General features: G+C 31.3%; 1 protein-coding gene and 1 long non-coding RNA gene across 4 annotated transcripts in view; one reads left to right on the top strand and one right to left on the bottom strand.

The window, feature by feature from the left end:
* The window catches only part of LOC143059717 (uncharacterized), a 48,005-nt gene extending 36,055 nt beyond the window's left edge, over positions 1-11,950 (top strand). The window contains exon 2 of the long non-coding RNA XR_012973572.1: positions 11,739-11,950. This is a non-coding gene — a long non-coding RNA (uncharacterized LOC143059717). The remainder of the gene's footprint in view (positions 1-11,738) is intronic.
* Positions 1-26,598, bottom strand: part of LOC143059716 (protein Wnt-6-like) — an 82,662-nt gene that overhangs the window by 43,830 nt on the left and 12,234 nt on the right. The window contains exon 1 of one of the 3 annotated variants that reach the window (XM_076233265.1): positions 2,140-2,236. The exons of the other annotated variants lie outside the window; for them this stretch is intronic. The gene's annotated coding sequence lies outside the window, so the exon portion shown is untranslated. Of the gene's footprint in view, positions 1-2,139; positions 2,237-26,598 lie in introns of those variants that run through there. 3 annotated transcript variants of the gene reach the window in all.

Here is a 26,598-nt window from a genome sequence, read left to right as displayed (position 1 = left end):
GCGAATGCTGCCTTGTAGCGTACCCTTTTTCAAAATCTACACGGATGTCTTTTTCGTGCAAAAGCTATGGGTCTCTCTAAACACGGGTCAACCATTTATCGTCCCCTGCCGACGGACAACATCGTTTCCTCAAGACCATACTCGCAAATGGTGTCAACGGAGAGCCAAAAATTCAGTCCCTGAAATTTTAAGCCAAGAACGGGAATCGAATCAGGAACCTTTGTGTTAGTAGTCCGATGCGCAATGCTACCTCTGTCATCCCCTTTGGAGGGCAAGGTGAACAATAATATCGTGACTTAATTGTAATAAGGAATGAAAACGTATGAAAGAAGTAAAACTCGATTTTGTTTTATAAACCACTAGTATCTGTAATTGTTAAGACACTAGCATTTGAATTTTCTTCTGAAAAGACCAATTTGACTGCAAGTGAACTGAATGACTGAATCATAATTTTTCTCATTCATAAATGAAAGAATTTCAGAGTTTCAGACAAAATTAATGCATTTTGACTCCTAAAATTTATTAGACATTATCACTGTTTAAAGACTATTATGTAAGTCATTTTTTTTCAACATTTTCAGTTTCTATATTTATATTCAGATAAACTGCTAAAGAGATCAGAAATATCTGCAAGTGAAAATATGTAATTAACCTAATAAATTCATCCAAAGAAATTTTGAAAGGTGGCAGAAACCACTTAAAGACTTAGCTTATTATATGTCTAGATACTGTGGATTTGTAATATTAGTGGTATACCAATAGTCGTGATTATCGGAGGTAAAGGTAAATAAAAAAAAAATATTCAAGTATTGAATTTCTAGTGTCTTTATAACTTTTCCAAAACCACGAATTTAAATATCAACAAAAATTGGTATTCACAAAAATTTAGGAAACTTTAGTCATTATCTAATAGTATTACAATAAAAATTACAGTTGAAGACTGAAACTCATAAATGATAGGGACGGTTAAAGTTGTCTTTAAAACTATTTTGTGTCCTCCATTAATCTTACGGAAAAGTATAATACAAATTAGGTGATTGAAAGCCTTGTAAAAATACTAAGATATTGAAAGCTTTGAAGGTCTGTAAAATATAGTCTAAAAAGGAAGGAATAAAAGACAATATAATTAGTTCACAACGTACTGAACTTCCAATTAAAAACTGTAAAATTACTTACATGATTTGATAAGGTTTTTTGTTATGAAACTTGTTTTGACTTGCTGCTTAGTTGACATCAACATTGTTATTATTTCGGAAATTCTAAAACTTTTGTTTTAATTCAATATGTCCACTCGTCTTTGATATGGTTAAATATTAGTCATTTGAAGTTATCCTTTTTTCTAATGTAAAATGAAAATGTTGAATTAATCGTTTTGCTCACATTTGAATTAAGCTTCAGTAAAGTAGAGCTATATTGTTGATTACGAAACCAGAGTAATTAAGTCTCACTGTCATCGCTTTAAAATTGTACTAGGTATGCAATTTGAAAATAATAAATGCTGAATTCTAAGGGCAACATATCAAAATAAGACAAAGTGGTTTAAACTTATTCTTTTTGCAGTAGAACTATCATTTTATATCAATATAATACAAACAAGAGCAAAACTTTCATTTGAAGAAAAAACCCGTGAAGAATGAGTTTAAGGTTCAGGTGTATTTACTTTAAAAAAAATTATAATTGATACTTTAGAAAGCGAACAATATTACCTAAATTGAGAATGAAAATGGGGAATATGTCAAAGAGACAACAACTTGAACTAACAATACAAACAGCCGAAGGCCTCAAAAGGAAAATGGACGCTAAGCTAAATTCCAAAAGATATATCTGAACTAAAGTAAGAAATAATACAAGACTTACAAAGGTCAGGAGCTCCTGACTAGGGACAGGCGCAAATATTCGGCGGGGTTCAACATGTTTTGTGAGATATAAACTCTCTCTCCCTGTTTTCAGATAGTAAAGCCTGGTTATTAAACAAAACATAATCATTCCTTTCGCAAAAATTAAAACTCATGCTTTAACCCTCTCCCCTTATTTAATTTCAAGAATTCCTTATCTATGCACAATATTACAACTGAAAAATTTAAATGTTTTGGAAAGTGGTACAAACATGCCTCCACGGAGAAGTTGTAAAATACTCACCGCGATCTTCTTACGTTTGATAGTGAAGTGTGCTTTCTCAATACTTGTGCACTCATTCAGACACTTTCCCTCCTATTGAAGTTTGTCTATTACCTTGAACAACTGTGTATTAACTGTTTTTGATGTGCTAAGTAATCTTATAAATACATTATCTAAACGCGTACCAAGAACATTCAGTTTTAATTAAATCATTAAATCCAATTTTTATATCAAATTTATGGCAATTAAAAAAAATGTTACACATTTAGTCTGATTGATAGAATGTTAACTAGGTTATATTGTACAGTAAATGCGCTGATACAAAATATTGCGAATACATTACAATTGTTATTCAAGAAGGGATACAATTAGCTTGATCAATTATTCGATATGTATTTAATTTGTATAAATGAGTGAAAAAATAATGGGCTTGAATTGGACAGCAACCCAAACACGAGCTAACAAAAGTGACAAAATGTCGAAAATGTTTACTGCAACTTTCAATGATAAACAAATGTTTTAATTGATTTGATTTACACGAGAAAGGGTTTCCGATAGCAAGAACATAAACTATATTATATGTGTCCTTTAACTTAGACATTGGAATTGAACAGAAGATCCCGAACAATATACCCGTTGATATAAGCCCTAGACCCCTATGAAAACAATTTTTATGTCTTAATCAATTTCATTTTCTATTTTTTTCATATTACAGACAATTCATTACAGGATATTGAAAATACGTTTCATGGCTTTGAAGCATTGTTCATTAATCATTATTTTTTTTTTATCTCTTTTAAATTTTTATTTAGTTTTTTCCTTTAATTAGCTTGTAAACCATTGTTATTAATATTTACAACAATTTACATCCTAATAATTACATAATATTTTGTAATATCATAATAGTTAATCATGTAAAACTCAAGAACAACAATATTTCCCGCTAAAAAAATATTTGGTCAATTTGTAGTCCAAATACTTTACCTGTTACTAACATCACAGGGTGTGCCTTGAACCTTATAACTGTCTTTCAAGAGACAAATACAATTTTTGGTAATAATTACGAAATTGTTTATTTAGAGCTTAAGTGTAAAACATTGGTGATTATTAATAATATTTAAGCAACGAGATAGTGTTGCATTTAAATTTTTGTTGTATGAGGCTGAGAAACTGGGGATTGGCTAAGTTTTATCGATCCCTTAAGTGTGAGGTTTAGTTAGCTATAAAACCAGGTTCAATCCACCATTTTCTACATTAGAAAATACCTTTACCAAGTCAGGAATATGACAGTTGTAATGGTTGTTGTCCATTCGTTTGATGTGTTTATCTTTTGATTTTGCCATTCGATTAGGGACTTTCCGTTTTGAATTTTCCTCGGAGTTCAGTATAATTGTGATTTTTACTTTTTTCTATTTTATCCCAGTTTTGTGCCGTTTCATTCATTTTTTTGTATTGTTAAGACACTGATTTAATATTGTTTTGATACTGCAACTTGGATTAATCAATTGATAGCTATTTGAATTGTCACACAAATTTCAATTTTTTGTTCATACCTTTAAGAACACCTGATTGTGGTAAAAGTGTTGTGTTCAATAATAAAATTGACAGTGTACAAAATAACGCTGTGTTACTTTTTTTAGAAATTTAACAAAACTATCTAGAAATCGTTACATAGACAACTATTTTTTTTAGCAACAGCAACCTAATAAAGTATCAGAAGTTCTTAATTTGAACATCGATAAACTAGTGTTTCCTTAATTTATCGCACAATCCTCAAATATCTTACCATCATGTAAACTGTACGAGGTCTGTAACAAAGTATATGCTTTTTATGAGAATAAAAAAGAGGGGCAAAAGATACCTTAGGGACTTTCAAACTCATAGATCAAAAATAAACTGAAAACGCCATGGCTTCAAATGAAAAATCAAACAAACAAAATATAGTACACAAAACACAATACAGAAAAATAAATACATGAGTCCATCCAAAAACTGGGGATGATATCAGGTGCCTCAGAAGGGTAAGCAAATCTTGCTCCACATGTGGCACCCGTCGTGTTGCTCATGTTATTACTAACCCGGTAAATAGTCTAATTCGGTAGGTCACATTCGTGATAAAGGAACTGGACTGTAGTTACAACATTTGGAACATTTCCGATATACTAGGATACGAATCAACAAATTAAAATCCATGTATCAACTTTGTGGTTGTTTTCTTATAAATGAAAACAATAGGTGAATTCACTGACATGCAGTAACACATATCATATATACTATATCTGACAAAACTTCTTAAAAATCATTGATAAGGAAATTAGTAAATGTTTTATTTGGACTATTTTTATCACATGTAGATATATAAAAGTTAGATTTGTTTATTAATCTCGACTCATATGTTTTTTCAATATTTTTTCATGTTTAATTTAGGGGAATTCAACAGTGAACAGGAGATATAGATTGCATCGGCCTTAGTGGTCGTTTTGATCTTGAATACATTGTCTAATTAATACAGTGAAACCTGTTTAAACCGAACCTATTCTGGGCTGAAGATTTTGTTCGGTTTTATCAGATTCACAACGCATACATTTTGATTCGACGGTGCTTAAAAACATGTTTGGTTTATACAGGTTATCGGTTTATGCATGATTCTGTTTAGCCAGGTTTCACTGTAATCAATAAAAACGAGAATCTTTCTGACATCAGGTATGATGATTCTTTCGATTGATTAAAAAAATTAGAATATCCTTTTATATACATTCTTTTTTTACTGTTTTATATTTTCATCCTTCGTCAAGTTTTAGGTGTTCTATATTCGGTTGAACCAGAATAAAGTGTTTTAATTGACCAATGAAATTTTATGATCTGATTGAAATGTATATAATCTATTAAGTTTACTTTTGTCTAGTCACTTTAAGGACGTTCGCTACTCCTACACTTTTTTAATGAATTTTTTTTTAATTTAGTATAATAATCCATTTTTGAAAATTGTATAAAACCTTTGCAATTTTTCATAGTTTTTGAAAGAAAAAAAGTAACAATGATAAATATTTGAAAAATCTAGAGTAATCATTCCAGCCACATTTTCAATGTTTTATATCTCAAAAACTTTATACATATTTTTTTTATTTTCAAGTTCCTCTATCATAATACAGTAAATTTCTAACAGTCTTTTGAAAAAAGCTTGTTTATTTGCAACCGAGGAGCATAGATCCTTTAGCAATGAGTAAAAACTGTAAATTAAGTACAATAGAAAGTGTTTTTTTCTCTTATCTTAGGAACAAGGTGCGAAAAAGCACAACGTTCACCTCTGTTATTTTTTTGCAGAATATTATCTTTTATTGGTTGGATTGTACGGCTTGTAAGAATGGAACTGATATGAAAAGTTGTTAAGGTGAATATAAATGCACTGTTTACCAAACTTTGAATTGTTCTAAATACAAAGTATTTTCTTTTTACGGAATAAATTACTTTGGTTGTATCTTTTGACAAAATCCTTTAGAATATTTTGGTCCTCAACGCCCTATAATTTCGTACTATTAAGACCCTTTGACCTTTTTTATTTGAGTGCGTCTAACGTACAAATTTATAAACCTGGTATCTTTGATGTTTTTTTGCTACAAAATAGTTTAACCTGGGGTATCCCAATTACTTGTTGAGTTTCTAGTGTTCCTTTTAGAGTTCATGAGACTCACTCAGTTTTGGTTTGTTACCTGCTTTTGTATCTTCTTTATTGATTTATAAGATTTGAAAATCAATACACTAATGTTGCCTAGCTTTACTTGTTTTCTTCAAAAGGGAGAGAAGATACAATTGGGCATTACAACACAATTGGCCGTTTCAGAATCTAAAGCATCATGGGTAATTTCATTGTTCGTACCCCAAAATGAAAATAACGTCACGTCATTGGTTAAATTTCCATTGTTTATGACATTTTTAACCAATTAGGACGTTTTGGTGTACACTTTTGAAAATATTACCCAGGATGCATTAGATTCTGAAACGGCGAATAGATATAACAAGAACTATCTTTAAAAAAGATATCCGACGTATTTAAATTTGAGTATATGTTTAAAACTATCATTTCAATAACCTTCAGAAGCACAAAGATACCATTTAAATAACGTTTTCTCTGCTTGCGTTCAGTATTCTCGGTCCTCGTATCTTTGTGTTTACATTCACCAAAACCCCGCGGAAATCTCACATGCGTAGGTACGTTCTAAAAGTCATCTACGTTCGTATAATAAAGTTTACATTAAAAATTATATAATTGTCCCGAATAAACAGCTGTCACGGATGCAAAGAGCTATTGGAGAAACAATCATTTTAATAAAAATATAAATCTTTGTAAGATCTAGTTCAAATATTTATAGTTTTTTATTTGCTTTCCATCACCATATAATTAACGAGACGTTTTTTCAAACACAACCAAATCACTCACCATGACAGCATTTTGTCCAATCACAGAAAGGATTTTCGAGCATTCGTATTGTGTTGCCATAGTTAAGCGTCCTTAAGTTCAAAGGGCACAAACCGAAACTATACCGACTACGTCGGAAAAAGATATTGTATGATACCAATGAGACATTTTTCCATGAAAATAATTGTGTGTAAAAGTAAACCATTATAGGTCAAACACAATCAAATAAATTATCATTCAAATAAGTCATAAATCATTCAAGTACATACTTCTGTGGATTCATTATATTTTCGTGAGTACGAATTTTCGTCGATTGCTGAAAACTTGCATATGCGTGGATATTTGAATTCGTGGTTTTGCAAATCTCTTTATACAAAGCCTTTAAAAAAAAAGGTTATTCGTTGAACATTTGAATTTGTGGTTTCCCTGTACTCACGAAACCCTCAAAAATTGGTATCAAACGGATAATAATGAATCCACAGTATGAAAAAAAACTCTGCAAAATAATTCTTTGAATTGACACATTTTTCATCTTTTTTTGTGAATGCGATTTGATGTGAGTACACTATGGTTCAGGGCTAGATAAACATAGTTCAGTAATAATTGATATATTACAATATTATTCTGAAAACTATATCGTGTGAGTTCCATATGGATTAGAGCTAGAATAAGCATGGGTCATTTAGTATTAATCTATTACATTTATATTGTAAATACCAAATGGTTTGAGTACAATATGGTTCAGAGCTATGGTAAACATAGTTCAGTAATAATTGATATATTACAACATTATACTGAATACGATATCGTGTGAGTACCATATGGTTCAGAGCTTGCTTAAAATGTTTCAATAATAATTGGGCTATTACTATACTAGTCTGCATGCCGAATAGTTTAAGTACCATATGAATCAGGGTTTTGTTAAAAAATGTTTAAATTATAATTGATCTAGTACAATAAAAGTGTGAATGCGTTACAATTGATGAGTACCATATAGTTCAGGGCTAGATTGAAAGCTGTTTCAATAATAGTTGATGCATAACAATGCAATTCTGATTACGAAATGGTGTGAGTCCATAGTTCAGAACTAGGTTGAATTAGGTTTCAATAACAGTATTCTGAAGAAAATATCGTTCATCAAGTTATAAATCTGTAATCTATATATCATTTCCATAAATTGATTACCTATGCTGTATTGACAATACGTATTGAAATTTTTGGTCCTCAATGGTCTTCAACATCGTATTTTACTTTGTCTTTTTAACCTTTTCGATTCGAGTTTTATAGTTTGTATTGATACATCTTTTGTATACAAAACGTGCACCTGCCGTGCACAATTACCAATATGGTATCTTAGGGACGACATCAAAAGAGCAATGTAAAATTAAAAATTTAATTCAAATAGTTTGGGGGTGGGGGTTGAACGGCTGAAGATTTGGTTATCGGACATTGATTTTTACATATATCCATATGGGTCAATCAATTTTTCCCAAATTAAGTTAAGAGGGGGGTGGGGGTCAGTGAAAAAACTATGTGAATTAAGTTTTTTATCCTTCATTGAACTTTTGATGTCGTCCCTTAGATGAGTACCTTTTGACAATTTTAAGAAAAAAAAAAGTTTCGGTGTTAGAAATAAAAAAAAAAAGGTTGTTGATATCATGTAATTATTGTAGAACGATGATTTACCTTAAAAAAAAGGGATTGTTTTTTTTTTCGAAAACAATATTCTGATTCCCAAATTGATGAGAAAAATATTCTCTTCAAGAAGAGAACAAAAATATATTCTGAAATCATAATTTTTGACACATTATATTGTCAAATTTTGAACAAAACAATTTAAATGACAGCGCTGAAAACTTAATAAAGTTGTTTGCGCTTTGCGCGAAAAAAAAAATGATTCAGAAATCCCTATGAGTTAAATGGTTTCTTCCTTGTTTTCTATAACGAACTCTGTTCTAATAGTTATAGTCGGTATATTCGAAAGAACTGTATTCATGCAGTGGTTATGATTATAGTATGGTTTTAAGTTCAAGGAATGGAAAAATTTGAAAAAAGCTATACAAAATATAGGTAGCTATATATGAATATGGAAATGTTTTTTTATGTTCGCGTTTGTCAATTTTTTTTATGTTATCCCGGATAATTCAGTCCCTCTCCATGATCGACTCTCTCACTTATTTTAAAGAGCAGAAAAAATGTGATTGCATTAGTTACGTTGGGGACATTTATATCTTACTATTCGATGTGAACGAAGGCTCCGTTTTGAATGCCATAATTTAGCCTGTTATTGATAACTTTTCACATATCGTTAGATGGACGGAGCATTGACTCATATCATATCTTCTTATTCCTATTAAAAAAAAACTATTAATAGACATAAATCATAATTTACCTGAGAACTGTCGTTATTTCAGAGTTAGAATGACTTCGATCCTCTTTTAAAAGAACAAATATATTCACTCAGAAAACTGAATGATATCAGATAGGAAGAAAATTAGTTTTATTTGTACTCAGATTAGTTTCTTATTGTTTTTACTTCAGCGATCAGCGGTTGCTAATTTATTATTATTGTCAATTAGTTGTATTACGTTTTATTATGATGTAATTAATCATGAAAACAGTTTTAGATGTAATTTATAATTTTAGTCACAGCAGTAAATGCTATAATGATGGTGGGACACGTTTTTTACGGATTTAATTTACTCTGAGCACGTGGGTGACACGAATTTATAATTGTTTGTTTACTAACGAGCGTGTGTTTGGGACACGTACGCGTTTTCTTACTTTTTTGCGTACCCCCACTCCAAGTGGATGGGATTATACTGGTGTTCCATGCACGTGCTGCGTTGTATACTATATTACAGCACGTGTATGGAACATGATTTGATTTTTTTAAAGGGTTTCACTACATAACAAGGAGAAACTGCTTTTTCAGGAACTCAAACAAACACAATATCTTTAGACTAGGTATCAAAGGTACCAGGATTATAATTCAATACGCCTGCCGCGCGTTTCGTCTACATATGACGTATCAGTAAAGCTAAAAACAAAAATAGTTATAAAACCAAACAAGTACAAAATTGAAGATCATTCAAGACCAAAAATTCCAGATTAGATCTTAAACTAGTTACTGAATATGTGTAGAAATTATTCTATAATAAAATATGTTTAAAGAAGGAAGGTTTAGTTCAAGTCGGGTCAGGTGAATTACATTGCAGCTTACGTGAATCATTTTAAAGTATGAACAACAAGTAAAAATGACAATAATACTGAATTCCGAGGAAAATTCAAATCAGAAAGTCCCTAATCAAATAATCAAACCAAAAGCTCAATTACATCAAACGAATGGATATATTCATATATCAACTGTCAAATGTTAGTCGGTGCGGAATCAGAATAGAAGATCTAGATAAGGATGTTGACTGTTATCCTGTGAGATCGGAAAGTATCTTGGTCTAAAACACCACAAGGTGTATGTATATGTATATGACATTTATGTATATGGCGTTGTCTTACATATGCATGTAATATTTGTTGATTAGATGAAACAGGTCATTAAGTTTTTACATTCGTCTGGAAATCTTACATACCTCTTTCTTCCTACTTCTTTCCAGATCTTTATTTTAAACTCGAATAACCCACATCACTCATTGTTTACCCTTTTATGCCCCTCCCTCAGTCATTACGATTAGCTGTATTTGGAAAAAAATAGGAATTTTGGTCCTCTATGCTCTTCAACTTCGTAATTTATTTGACCTTTTTAATTTTTTTGAATTCGAGCGTCACTGATGAGTCTTTTGTAGACGAAACGCACCTCTGGCGTAAATACAAAATTTTATCCTGGTATCTATGATGAATTGAATTAAAGTTAAGTGACCTGATTTTTAATATTGTACGCCAGTAACATACAAAGTTAAATAACAAAAATTCCGAACTAATTAAAAAGGAAAGTCGGTAATCTTATGTCAAAATCAAAAGCTCAAACACGTCAAAAGAATGGATAACAAATGTCATACTTCTGAGTTGTTACATGCATTTTATAATGTAAAAAATGGTGTATTAAACCTGATTTTATAGCTAGCTTAACCTCTCACTTATATGAAAGTCGCATTAAATTTCATTGCTTTGACAACGAATAGCAGTCTTCGCCATCTTGGAACCTTGTCTTTTTATTTTGTATATCATTGAAACAAACAAATTAACATTTTTCCTTTAATCTGGACAGGTGGCTCTGTTCAGATCAAAAGTTATTGCTTACCATTATCCAACTTGCAACGTGTTTACAAAGTGACAGTCTAAATTCCTCACTGGAAACCCGGGTAGAAGAACAGATTTGAATTCATTTTTAAATAACTTTTCCGTAATTAAAAGAATCAATCAATGATTAATTGATTGAGTAATAATTATTGTTAATTGTTGATTACTTGTTTATTATTAATTGATTAATGAGTAATTTATTGATGATGCTCCAACCCCTGAGGTTAACATTTCATGCATTTTCAGAACGTTCCCTGGAGATGTTGGTTAAAAATATACCACAAGAGTTGAGGCAAAAAAAGAATAATTATCAACCAATGAATTGATCACCCCGATCTTTCTGAATATTTATGAAGTATTTTGCACTGGACATTAAATAAAAAAACTTAATTTCGTATTTAACCATTACTTTTTCAGTTGCAAGAATTATTTTTAGTCATTTTAAAATCAATAACATCATTTCGGATGCTTACTTCATTGTAGCATTTTACTTATTATATTTTTTTCATTTCGCATGGTACATGTATATTTCCGTGAATCTTTTCTTTAGCCCGTTAAACTGCCATCATTCAATCAATCAGTTAATCAATTTTACTTATCTACATATCTAATGAAAGATGTAATTATATCAGATCATTAGCAACAAGAGAATATTAATAATAAAATTGATTCTCTATTTTCTGCGAGGGTTATTGTTTTTTCTCTTCTTCTTGATAAAGTTTGATACACTACGTGCCAAATTATGATTTATATATCTCTTGCCGTCTTAGTAAATAGAATTTTGACAAAATATGTTATTTTTCCATTTTTTTTATCAATGATTATGAAAAGTTATTGTATCTTATTACTTGTTTTTTGTTTGTTTTGTCTTTGTGTTTTCGGCTTATTTTCAACATCTAATATTACTACTATATACAATATACAATGTCTTGTTTTTGTTTTTCAGGCTTTTGCTTTCATACAAGAAGATTGAAATCGCTGTAGAAGTAGACGTTATAAAAGCTTAGTGAACACGACGGGAAAGATTTATGTAAATAAGTAAAAAGAACGATACATGTTCGGTGCACAAGTACCTCACAACGGTATGGAAGACTCGGTAACAGCATCTTATGGAAATATCACGTGATATGTTCGAATAAATAAAATAAGAAAAAAGACCATGCAGACATTTTCATTTACTTTATCCCAAATGCGTATCTGAAGTAAAACTGTAAATCTTTGAATCAAGCAGATGAGTTAATATAAAAAAAAAAGATGTGGTATGATTGTCTATAAGACAACTCTTCACATGAGACATAAATACCGCAGAAATTAACAACTAAGGTCACCATGCGACCTTTAACAGTGAGCGAAAATCATACCTCATAGTCAGCTATAAAATACCCCTAAATGACAAATGTAAAGACGTTACGCGCAATGTTCGTACATGTAAGCGTAACACAACGTCGCGAATATTACGTAACGTTCAAACAAAAACTTCGACTGAAACGTTGGTTTTAAGCATGTGCGACATTCTTGTAAGACTCCGCAAAATCGACGGTGTGTTTTAACTACTTATCGAAAATTGATGTACTTTAGATTTTTGAAAAATTAAGAAAAATAACATTTTAAAAAATCATAAAATTCTACCATTATAAGAGCTCTGATAAGCAAACAATTGACGTAAATTTGAGTTGAGTTCGTTTTTACGTCAAAAAATGACGGTGCGACAACCTTGTAAGCCTTTGAAAAATCGCTCATAAATAACCATATATCATTTTTCAGGATATTTGTCTTTAAATTCATAAAATTAAGCAAATTAACATTGATGAAGTAAATACAAATACTAACCTTTTTTCCATATTAGATAAATGTTTTTGATTCTCAAATCTGGAATACCAATTTTTCTTCCCGTGGGACAGATTTGCCCTTGTTGTATCGAACACTTTATTTTTTCTATGACGTCATCATAACGTCATAAAAAATGCATAAAAAACTGAAGGAACCTTTTTGTTAAATAATGGAAAAAAACGTTTTTCAAAATATTAAATACTTTAGACGAAAATCACAGTTTAGTGGTTACAATAAATGAAATATGTTACGCGGGACAGCCTAAAAATAGCCGTTTTTTAAAACTGAAGCTTGTCGCATGCAGCATAAAACATTGTTTCAACAATTATTTTTTTATTTTTTATTTAAAAAAACATTTTTTTTTCAAATGCGTACAATAGCAATGAATATGATATCACAAAATTAAATATTTTGGACTTGCATCTTGCCAACTACACCGATTTTCCAATGAGGTACGAACATCGCGCGTAACGTCATAACATTTACAACAACAAAAACACTCAGCTTTTTTCAACTAATTTTTATGTTTTGTTTTTATGAGCTGTATTGTTACACCACTCTAAGCGGTTAAGCAAATGTTAGCGCCTTCAAACACGTTTAATCTCTACACATTCTATATGTGACTGTCCAAAGTCAGGAGCCTGTAGTTCAGTGAATGTCGTTTTGTCATGTCTGTAATTGTTTTTCTCGTTAATTGTAAAAAGTGATATAAATAAGACTCTCAATTGAATAGTTTCATATTGTTGTGCAATGGATGTCAATAGCAAACTAAACTTTATAGGTGTCTATTGGCAGCGTTGTATGCCATACGGTTGTTTATGCTTATATCCACTTAATTTCAACTTTGGCGTATTATAGTTGTCTCATCTGCGAGCAAATTACATATCGGTATTCTAAAACTTTATAAAGTGTATTTTCTGCATTTACCTTAATTAAAATCGCTCAAAGCAGAATATTTAAAAACCAAGGATGTATAAGAACCAAAACACTTAAAGATCTGTATGAAAAAAAGGAATGTACAAATATCCAAATTCATCGAAGGTCAACTATGCCGGAAAGGTTTGTTATAAAAATGTATTTGCAATTTAAGAAATTATTCGTCTACCAGTACTTGCCTTCAATGCATACGTTTGGTTTATCATTTTACAGAACAGAGACTCTAATAAATGTATCAATAAATATGTATCTTAACGATGGATGTGTTTTGTGGTTTTAATTATACGACTTTCGTGTCTTGAGTGTGTATCTAAAGGCACAAACCCTTCCCTAGTATTGGACGGTGGTGTATCAGTAAAATATATGTTCATTTTTATGCATATTGCTGACAAAAGCTATTCGATATCAATAAATATTTTTTCAACGATGGACGTGTTCTGTGGTTTTTATGGTACGACTTGAGTGTGTATCTAAAAGCACAAACCCTTCCCTGGTATGGGACAGTGGTGTATCAGTAAAATATATGTTCGTTTTCTTTACATATTGCTGACAAGAGCTATTCGATATCAATAATTATGAATTTCAACGATGGACGTGTTTTGTGGTTTTCATTGTACGACTTTCGTGTCTTGAGTGTGTATCTAAAAGCATAAAACCTTCCCTGGTATGGGACAGTGGTGTATCAGTAAAATATATGTTCGTTTTTTTTTGTATATTGCTGACAAGAGCTATTCGATATCAATAATTATGAATTTCAACGATGGACGTGTTTTGTGGTTTTCACTGTACGACTTTCGTGTCATGAGTGTGTTTCTATGTGTTAAGTTTTCTAATTTTATACAGATTTGTGTCTCGTTTTGATGTGATTGTTTTCTTTCTCGGAGGCATGTTTACGCATTAAACTAAAATTGATCACTTTTTAAGTCTTTCAAATTTAAAAACAATTAATGCACTCTTAAGCATCAATCAGCTGTTTCGTAGACTATAATTCTTTGTTTAGTCGCCCTTAGCTCATCGGATCAAAGGGTTTCCGAATAAAACGAGACTTCAAAACGTAGTTTTACGTTACTTCGGTAGTTACACAAACACAGATAACAATTTGACATTAAGTTTTGGTATATTTGACCGATGAGAACAAATTAGTTTGGTGAGTGACATAATCCGATAACTAAGACACTTATACTTGTTTATTCGCAGTTTAATCCGTGTCCAGTTGCAATTTATTCCAGGTAAATAGACGTATATACAAATATGTGTAAACATTTAGTATCATCATATCTCAACGGAACGATTTACAAATTGATCTTTATAATAGTTATGCTGGTATGTGACAGATTCCCTCTGTCATGATGCTAGATATCATCAATGAGGCCGTATTTTTTTATGTGATTTTTTCCTTCAATGTACAGACAGATTGGAGTAGAATCAAATCGGAGAGTTACGAAGGCGCTCATGAAAACAAATATTAGGGGATTTAGGGTTAATTGATCTCTATTTTCTTTAAATTACGGACAGGCCTGAGTAGAATCAAATCGCTGTTAGGTGATTTAGGGTAAATTGATAACTGTGTCTCTTAAAGAATACATGTACAATTAGGTGTTTCTTTTATCTTTTGACACGATATATGAAAAAAAAAAGCATTTGTTATAAATCTGTCAATTTGACATGCTATTATTCAGATATTTATAAAGGCATTTCTTTTTTACCTTTGACTTGCAGTTTAAACCTGCAAACTTTTAATTTTGTTAGGAAAACTTCTTGAGGCGAAAATACCGAAGGATTATTCTAACTCATTAGTCGAAGACAAACTGAAAACCCACAAAAAATGACGGCAAGACAAAAAAAACACTCTACGAAACACAATACATAAAACTAAAGACTGAGCAACACGAACGTTATCATTGTGACTCTCGTGAAAAGTATACAAAATTCATATTTAAATGAGATTTTTGGACATATCGTGATCATTTGTTTTTATTTATTGGCAATGCTGTTATTTGAGGGTGAAAAAATTAAAACCAGTTTATCTAAAAATAACTCTTATGCTGGATTTGTTTATTTACTTCGTTGTGAAATGAACACTAAAAAGGGACTACCGTGAAGAATCAAGAACCTCTACTCAATTCTACTACCACTTAACATATTTGATTAACAAAAACTACAGATAAATCAAAAGTATTAAAGACATGAAAGATAGTTTAGAGTGCCACTTCAAGCAAAGTTTAATGCTATCTATTTGTACAATCAATTCGACAGTGCAAACAACTAAATAATTGTGGTCAAAAAGCAGACGGGAAAATTTCTTTACAAATAAGTAAATTGGGTATACACTATATTTTAGTTGTTTTCTGAGGTAGAATTGATATTGTATTTTCAGTTGTGACATGCATATCAATCATATGGTCATGTTTATAAATTAACAGTTTGAAAATGTATGAATTATTCAAAATACTAAGGATTTCCTTATTCTCGGCATAGATTACCTTAGTCGTATTTGGCACAATTTTTTGGGGAATTTCGGGTCCTCAATGCAACTAACCCTACCCCTAACTGTTCACACAATTTAGAATTTTTGAAATACTAAGGCTTTTCTACCTCAGGAATAGATTACCTTAGCTGGATTTGGCAAAACTTTTAGGAATTTTGGTTCTCAATGCTCTTTAACTTCGTTCTTTTTTTGGCCTTTTTAACTTTTTTGGGTTCGATTCACTGATGAGTCTTTTGTAGTCGAAACGCGTGTCTGGCGTATATACAAAATTTAGTCCTGGGTATCTATGATGAGTTTATATTCAATGGTTATACTTGTTTGACTTTCTAACTATATATTTTGATCTGAGCTTCACTGATTAGTCTTATGTATACGAAACTCGCGTCTGATGTATCAAAGTTAAAGCTTGATACCTTTGATAACTAATAATAGCAATATTATTACAAAAAATGTATATGTACATACAATTTAAATGTATTTGGGACTACAATGTTTCAACGTAAATACCAGTTTTGATTTGTTACAGAGATTTTTGAACAAAAAAACTAGTTCGTTTTCGAAACAAAATTTAATTCAACTAAAGTTCATTGATATATAAAAGTTAATGGAAAACGGGAATGTGTCAAAGAGACAACAACCCGACCAAAGAGCAATGAACCGCAACAAATACCTTATTTGTATTCTGTTAGTATGAACATTCTTATACTTTTAAGTTGGTTTTTGCAATATACAATATACATCAAATCATTTGGATTGAAAATCAAGCACACTTTTAGAATTCTGACATGTTTTAATTCAAACTGTTTATTTTTATATCGGCTAAATGAATGGGGATGAAGTTTGAGATCAAATAAGATACAATGATAATACCGTTAAAACAAACATTTCATTGGGAAGAATAGTAGAGCTTACAAAAGAGAAACCATTTGATGCAGTACATTCAAATTTAGGAATATGTATTCAGATTGACACCCGTGCAATTTATATAAATATATATGTTCTTTTTATCTCTGAAATTCTTCATTTTTCGAACTCACATTCTGTAGTTTTTATTTCTTTAATTCCTTAAAATATCAAAAACGTTTGAACGTTTACATTTTATGTAAATTCATAGCTTAATGAATTACTGTTGTATACAAAAAGAGGTGTACAAATATAAACATGTGACCATATTCAAATTCCGAATAGGACCCAAATGAAATAGCTCAAATATTGAGCACTCCTTATGTGAAAACTCACATCTTGAGACATACACTTATGAAAGTTCACGTCTTGAGACATTCCTTTTTTCAAAGTCCATACATTGAGACACTCCCTGGGTACAAGAATACAACACATTCCTGTTTTGAAAGCTTACATCATGTGATATTCCCTATTCTGGAAGCTCACATATTGAGACATTCCTCATTTTGATAAAATGCCTTTTGAAAGACCATTAATTGAGACACTCCCGTTGTGAAAGCTTACATCTTGAGACTTTCCCTTTGTGAAAAAAAAACAAGTACTTTAACTAACCGACATGCAATGATTTCATGTAAGAATAAATTAACACAGTGTGTTATTTTTTTTTCTACAATTTACCCTTTACCTTGTAATCAAATTATGAATGAAAGAAAATTACAAAACATAATCAATTGACTGTAATCTAGCCAATTGTTTTCATAAGTCGAGACACACAAATATGCAAATGATCAACAAATATGCAAATGATCAATGAAAAGATGTCTGACACAACAGGAAGCCATATATTTTGCCAAACGACTGATTGATAAAAAAAGAAAAAGAGTAAAGCGAAACTTCATTTTGCCAAACGACTGATTGATAAAAAAAGATAGAAATAAAGTGAAACAACATTTTGCCAAAGATGTTGTGAAGATACAGAAAATACAGTTCGTGTGAATCCCTGGATGTTTTCTCTTTTTTTGTAAATTCTAAATGGATCTAAGAGTGTGTAGCCAAACGACTGATTGATAAAAGAAAGAAGTAAAGTGATACAACATGTTGCCAAAGATGTTGTGAAGATACAGAAAATACAGTCCGTGTGAATCCCTGGTTTTCTCTTTCTTTGTAAATTCTAAATGGATCTAAGACTTTGTTGCCAAACGACTGATTGATAAAAAAGGTAGAAGCAAAGTGAAACATTATTTTGCCAAAGATGTTGTGAAGATACAGAAAATAGCAGTTACTAAGAGGCATCATCAGTTTACCGATGTTCAAAACTCTCAAGATCCATATAGAATTAACAAAGAAAGAGAAACATCCAGGGATTAGCATGGACTTCGAACGGAACCGGGGAATGCTATAAACATATTTATTTTGTTTTCTATATCAGTTTGGCATGACTTCGTTTTGTATATTTTAAAAGGTTTAGTTCATATATCTACTTATGTTTGAAAAGAGAGGGTTGAGATCTTAACAAAACAAGTTTCACTTCGGCCTACCACACATGCCTGTTCCAAATTAGGAATTTAGTCAGAAGCTGTAGTATTGGCACATAATTCTGCAAATAATAAAGAACCATTAAAAAACATACTATATATGACAGCCTTTCATTCAAATTTCAATGTTTCTGGTATTACCACTGTTAGAACTCTTGTTCAAAACCGCACACTTGCAAAGATGTATACATGAATGTGGATTTACCTAAGAAGAATAGCAAAATGAGCTGGTGCTGCCAACTGACGAACAACGAACTGCATATATCTTTCATCTGTATAAAAATGATTTCAATCAAGTAAACAAAAAAGGAAGACTCTGCAAGCGATTACTTTAGGTCCCCAAACAAATTTTGGATTGGATAGCATAATTAGAAAATCGTAAGTCGAGGGAAAAAACAGCTCACACAATACTATTTACGGATTGATTAACACAAAGCCTACTAAAACTCTAAATGTATGCAAGATTGTGATAGTAATATCATATCATACAAAGACATCCTCATACGGATACCATGAGTGCCAGAATAGAACCAACGACCTTCGGTAAAACATTACATAAGATGCATGTTTCATTATAATGCGTTATTTCAATTGACTAACAGCAATATTGCGTCATTCTCTCTTCCACAACAAAGTGCACAGGTAAATAAAAGAAAAACTTGATAGTAATGCTAGGGATAGAATATTTCGACGACGTAGATTACCAAGCCACTGAGCCCCCACCCCTCTCCATAAAATGAAGTTCTTTAGTTGATTCAACTTCAAGCGTAATTGTTGATAATTTTATTTACTATTTTTAATGTGCAGTCGTATGTGTTCAGTTCTATGAAAAATATCATTAATGCGTTTATTGTTACATTAAAACAAATACCAAATATAAAAATGATCTAATGAAACATAAACGCTTAAGCCAACAATTAGCAAAACATTTATTAGAAAACCAGATTGACAAACAAGAACCCCCCCCCCCCCCAAAAAAAAAAAAAAAAAAATAAAATAAAAAATACAATAAAATAAAACAAAAATAAAATTAAATTAAAAAAAAACGGAGTGTACAAATAAGGGTACAATTGGGTTCCTGCATTACAGCCAAAATATGATCCAGCTGTAGTGCAATTTCCATTTATAAAATCACGACAAAAGGGGATAGTTATTTTCAATCAACCATGCTTCAAATTTAAAAAAATCAGGATATTAAATCTCTTAATTTAATTCCATATTTCATGTTTTTTATTATCAATCGAAATAGAAATAAAAAAAGACACAATTTAATTACTAGTATACAATTGTAATTATAAAAAAGAAGCTGTGGTATGATTGCCAATAAGAAATATCTTCTTAAGAGACCAAAAGACACAGAAATTAACAACTATAGGTCACAATACGGTCTTCAACAATTAGCAAAGCCCATACCGCATAGTCAATTAAAAATGGCCCGTAATCACAAATGTAAAACCATTCCAACGAGAAAACTATAACGTCATAATAAGTGTAAAAAATGAATGAAAAACAAGTATGCATTACAGCAAATGCAGCAAATGACAAAGAGTGAATAACAGGCTCCTGACTTAGGACAAACACATACATACAGAATGTGGCTGGATTAGACATGTTAACGAGATCCAATCCCTCCCCTAACCTAGAAGAGTATATAGTGTTACAGTTAAACATAAGAGCAAACTATAAAAATCAGTTGAAAAAGGTTTAACTCATCAGATGAATACAAATAGAAATACATCTAACAAAAACACAGGGTACTTGTACATCCATACAAAACAAATTACACTGAGTACAGTAAGTTTTATGTAAATTCGTTTCATCATTTTTTTCTATTTCTGATATACTTGGCCTATACCACGTGGTTAATAACTTTGGAGGACCGGATAGCAACAAAGACAAGCAAAATATGACAAAATATCCAAGTAAAATTCGATTACCCAATTATTTTATGAATTGCATAAGGGCCATGTTTTCATCTTTACCTTGAATGAACATAACATAGGAATAAGATTATTATAATTGATAGAAAAGTTCTGAAAGTGGCGTTCAACGCCACTTTCAGAACCTTTGGCTCTTTCATTGCGACCAGTTGTTATTAACGGAAGGAAGCCGGAGTACTCGGATAAAACAAGCGAACAACACCAGGAAAACTGTCAATCTTAGACATTAATTTAAATGTCGAACGCATCTTGCAAAAGCGGGATTGGAACAACCTCATTAATGTAGACGAAATACTTTGACTACTCGGCCAGTGAGGCTCCTTGCAAAAATAAGAGAAAGTAGTCTTTATTGTGCGGATTATCAATAACTCGAAAAGCAGGAGGAAAACACACAAACACACACATACAAATGCATAAAATTAAAGAACACAATCTTGACATTATGAAAAAAGGGCTATCGGGTTAATATAAAAATGCAGTTTTGCATAAGTAATTTGTCATATTGCCCTTATAATATGTTTAAAAAGATAAGTAAAAATAAATCTATTTCACTGAAAAACACACTTAACCATTCAGAAAATGATAACATATATGTATATAACATTTTACAATACCTTACTGTTTGTTACAAATTTCTCTCCGAAATTCATTTATCCAGATAGTGATCAAAATCAATGTGTAAACTAAGATATAATCATGAATTATAACATTTATGACAATTAAGATGCTCATAATTTCTACAAATAATAAAAGTTAGGTGATGTGCGTTTTATAATAAAGTTACATGTACTTAGCACACAGCATAAGAAAGTTTATAATTACTAACCAGAATGTTAGAAATAGAAAAAGCAGAAATAGGTTTCTATATAATGAATTATTTAGGTTTATAACAATAATAAAACGCGGAATCAACATCGGTTAATTATTTCTGGATTTAATTCCGTAGCTGCACCCTACCGTTTTTGGCAGGATGATGGTTAAACCATTTCATGACGACCACCATAGAAGCCATATGGTAAAGCCAGAGAGATTCCGATCTGTCAACAGACAAATAAAACGCAACATTAACTAGGAATGCTATTTCTGAATATGATCTTTTATTTGTCTGCAGAAGACCGAAATTCTGTAATAAATCTTAATTCTCTTTCAATGGTTCCTTAGAATATTACTTTGTACCTGGCAGCGATGCCGAGTATAGCTCAATGCCTTACTTTACGAGCTGAAATGAACTTCAAGGGATACATTATTACCATTACTGGGGGTCTAAATTGGGGATCCTTCGTTTCTGTATTCTTAGATTTTCTAGGTCAATTTTCTGTATTCTATTCTCTTTTGCCAATCATTTACTTTTCTTTATTTTTTTCGATTATTCTTTAATCTTTTATTTATTGAGTTAATTTTTCTCTATTTCTACTTTTTGGTCAATTTCTTAACACCCGAACTGAGAAATAGATTTGTCAACTTAACAAAACAATTTGAAAAACAAAGAGTAAGAAAATGACCAATAATACTGAAGTAAGTCAATGTAATCTTAATTAAGTCGTGTAAACGAATTATCAACTCATTTAACTAACAATTAACCCTTAATAGTCAACATGCATGTGTTTATCTGACCTTAAGAGGGGTCAGACGTTTTATTTGACAGGAAATGCTCAAATAAAGACAGGTTATTCGCGTGTGGTCCTTCATTAGGAGATTTATAGATGTTCATTCGTTGGCTTTTTAACTATTAAGAACGTTTAATGTCTGCATTGCTTTGTGGGGTAAGTGAACCGAGACACCTGATCGAACATGGATGACAGTGATTAAAAGCTGATCGTAAGATAAAGATAAACTAATTGAAGATCTTTTCAAAGCAGAAATATTTCAATTTTTTGTAAATAGCCGTGTTAGATACTATTTGTGTAAGGTAATCTTACAGTTATTGCTTCTGATTTTCAAAGTTTTAGTTTTTTACTATTACGGCACTGTCTCATGATGCATTGCGGGGAGAATTGAGCTAACAAGCCTATGTGAACACTCCACATTCCAGTGAATCTGTCCTGAGGAGGGGATGAAAATTGAGAACAAGGACAAATTGAATATGTAACCATCTTCGATTAAAAAAACTCCATTATTGTTTTACAATACTCATCTTATTTACCTTAACGTTATATAAAAATATAAAAATTAAAAGAAGATGTGGTGTGATTGTTAAGAGACCACATGACACAGAAAGCCTTTAATTAAGTTAAAGTTGATTTAGAATTAACATTTTCGGTGTTTTTGAAAATTGTAAATATAAATTAGAAAATATAAATTATCAAGCCATTTCTACAGGTTTCCAATTAAAATACTAGTACGTCTCTAAAAACCTATTCCACATATCGTCACCTCATATTGAAATCATTTCAGTGTATCAAATCATCTTATTTTTAAAAACTAATTTTCTTGTAAATAGTTATTTCTTTTCAATAAACATCAAAATTCACTTTTAAAAAGATCAAACGACTAAGTAATAGGGAAATATGAAAAAAACGGAAAAAAATAATGTATTTATGGAGTCCATAGATTTGTAGGAATTGTAACCATATAGAAATATGTGCAATTGAAACAAATTGCTTTACATAGTAGGTATTAAAAACATAAGTAAATACTGCTGTATCATTCGCATTGCATAATTCTAATTTTATGCATAGGTTGCATATTTCCGCAGTTGCGTAAATCTAGAGAATTGACTTTCAATTTACCTTCGAAGTTTTCGTCAAGATTTCATTACTACATGTATCTACCACCATCTTGTCAAAAATCCTGCATGGTACCATTCACAAACAAAAGCGTACAACCTCTTAATAAAAAGTAGAACAAAAAACAAACAATAATTGTGCAACAAGTACCCCAAAAAACGGGATGATCTCGGGAACTTAGAAGGGAAAAGTAATGTCTTCTCCTCTGGTTGTGTTGGACCTGACAAGTCAAATATTGCACGATTGTGTTTAACATCACTTTCAGCACTCTCGGCTTTACTGTGGTGGCTACTTTTTAGGATGTCAAAGTACCAGAAAAAACACCGACTTTTGTTTTGAATACTGGTATATTTTGTAAAATTTCAAATGATCGGAGTCAAAAACACCTGTCACGAACGGGGTTCGAAACTCAACCTAAATGTATGGTGCGACACTTACTAAAACGTAGATAACTAATTCGCTATACGTTAACATTGCCTTTCAGTAACCTTAGAAAATATAGAATATATCTGGCATGAAATTCGTGAAAACTAATTAACAGAACAGGTACCGGTGGTGGAAAAAGATTTGCACATCTGGCTCTTCATGAAAACCTGCCACCACCAAAATATTTGTGTATCCCAGTATTTGTGTTTTTCATGTAGCCTTTTTTTTTTTTTTCTTTTTATCTCTTATGTCTCTTATTTAAACGATAAGAACAATAGTTGAGCAATGCTTTTGGTACCTCTTTGATAGTGCATGTAAGTATTTATTAACTTTCTAGTTGTTTAAGAGCTATATTTAAATGAAATACGTTATTAAACTTATTAAATATCTCAATATATTAAGTCGTCTTTTTATTAGACTGTTGTTTGTCTATTTCAATTCGGAGGTCACATTGTGCATGCATCAAGCCAAAAATATTGAAACTAAAACCATATAAATGTCCCCCCTTTAATCACGTTTACTTTATTCTCTTTCTTCTATTTCATAACTTACGAAATATTAAGTCTTCAACCATTCTACCTCCAGCACAGGGGTAAAAGATTTGACTAATTACTGCATGGATTTATTACCAAATATAAACCACTATTGACCTTAATGATTTAGACAGATCATGTAATCAATTTTTCCATATCTCTAGTCACAGATCATTCATATTTGTACCTCAAAGATTTTAATTCACGATTACTCTTCAATACAGTCAGTGACGTGCCCGGAATTACCGCCCTCGTAATAGCATGTTCTTTACGAGACGATTTAATTGTTATGACGGAAACATCAAAACGAATATACTCTTTTATAGTTTGAGTATAGACAAACACAATACCTATTTTAACAGTAATAACAAATAGTCAAATATATTAAGATATCTTATTCACAAAAAGGGGTTATCACTTGAAATATGTCAAAAGACCAATGGTATCGGTTTCCGTCTTGTCTTTGATGATGTCACGTGATATTTATGACTTACAAAACGAGACTTCGGTTCTTTGCTTTTTAAATTTTTATTATACAGTTACATTATTTTGCTCTTGTGACAGATGTTTTCAAGTAATTAATTTAGACGATTATCAAATGACTTATATATATAGTAATTATTGAAATTCTATAAAAATAAGAAGATGCGGTATGATTGCCAATGAGACATTTCTCCACAATAAGAGACTAAATGACATGGGAATTTAAAACAACTACATGTACTAGTCATTTTCAAAAGTGAACGAATTCCATACTATATAGTTAGTCATGTAAGCACCGAATTGACAAATGTAAAACAATAGACCACTTTCGAGTTCATCCGTCACCGGCAAAAACTCGTCAATTATACGCGCCTTTATGACGTCATTTACCAGATAGAGGGGGTCGCCTGTATCCCTGCACTATTTACGTCCATCAAGCGTCTTAGTGATCGTTATTGTGCAGGATAAACTAGAAATAATGGTTGTTCTGTAGGTACATTATGACCATTCCCTAATGACAGCAATGCTGATTGTCAATTTTGAGAATTCAATTTGCCGAATAATTCGTACAATATAGAATTATAGTTTTCCAACCACTCGCTCAACATTGGAATGGAAGTGACGACGCCCCTAAACGCACAAATGACGTTCACTAAAACCAGAGTTTTTGACGGAAATGCACCGAACTCGAAAGTTGTCTATTCAAACGGGAAAACGAACAGCCTGATGTATCATGATACAAAATAATGAACGGAAAAAAATATTTTATACAGCACCATATACGAAAGCCACTGAATTTCAGGATCCTGACTTGGGACAGGCATATACATAATGCTGCGGGGTTGCACTAGTTCAAACGCATCAACCCTCACCTTTACATGGAACAGTGGTGTAATAGTACAACATATTAAAGAACAGACTATGAAAATCAGTTGAAAAGGGCTTAACTCATCAGATCGATACATTTAGCAGAAATACATCTAACAAACACTCAGACCGGTCCTGGCAGGCCGTACTTATACATACCACAACATGCAATGCACTAAGTACAGATCTAAAAATACTCGCTGTGTTGAAGTTCTTTGAATACACGTAACTGCGGGGTGTACATATAGTTCGAAAAGGCAGCAATACAAACATACAAAATACGATGAGACACAAACCATCAACAGCTTTAAGGGGGTAGACTTTGGTTCAGAGAGATAACTCTTTAAATCAGTCAAGCGTTTGTAAAAGTCAAGTTAATCAATGTATTTTAAGCATTTACCTGAAACAGATTGAAAATAATCTATGTAACCTAGAAGCTTAGAATATGTTTTTGAAAATGGTTGACACAAACGTACTGATGATTTTAAGAGTTATTTCCCTTAACCTAGGTCTACCTCCTTAAACAAATATTAAATATAATGTACTAAACTCAGAATTACTTTTGCTCGATCCCAGTATAGAAAAGTTGATACAATAATTGTCAAAGACTTTCAACATTTGAGCATCATTAAGGATATATATGTTGCAGTATAATATTTGGACCGGTAATGTTTTTTGTAGAATTCATTTATTGGTCAACTATAGCTTTTATTTTATTGCAGTATTATAAAGTTGATTTGGTTTGCTGATTATATTACATATGTGCATGTATCTGTAATTTATCAAGAGATTAAGATTTAAAGAACAGCCCGGGAAAAAATAAATTAAATGATAACCCCTCCACATATCAACGTATCTCAATGTGTATCTCCTATCATCAGAACAAGTTATTCTTTACAATTATATTATGGCATTCTTAAAATTTTCCTCCTTTACATTGACATATTTAATTCTCAACATTTGTGTATGAAACATTGTATAATGAGTGATATTTTTGACAAATTCTTAAATTACAAATAATTGTCTTTTCATTACAATAAACATGAAATGGATATCTTGTAGTGTTTTAGATAATTGAACGACATTGAGTTTGAATACATAATGATGACAAATATTAAGAAGGTTCAGATGATAGGCTT

This window comes from Mytilus galloprovincialis, chromosome 14 (genome assembly GCF_965363235.1).
Source record: "Mytilus galloprovincialis chromosome 14, xbMytGall1.hap1.1, whole genome shotgun sequence".
NCBI classification, from domain to species: domain Eukaryota; kingdom Metazoa; phylum Mollusca; class Bivalvia; order Mytilida; family Mytilidae; genus Mytilus; species Mytilus galloprovincialis.
This window is presented reverse-complemented; position numbering and strand designations above follow the sequence as displayed.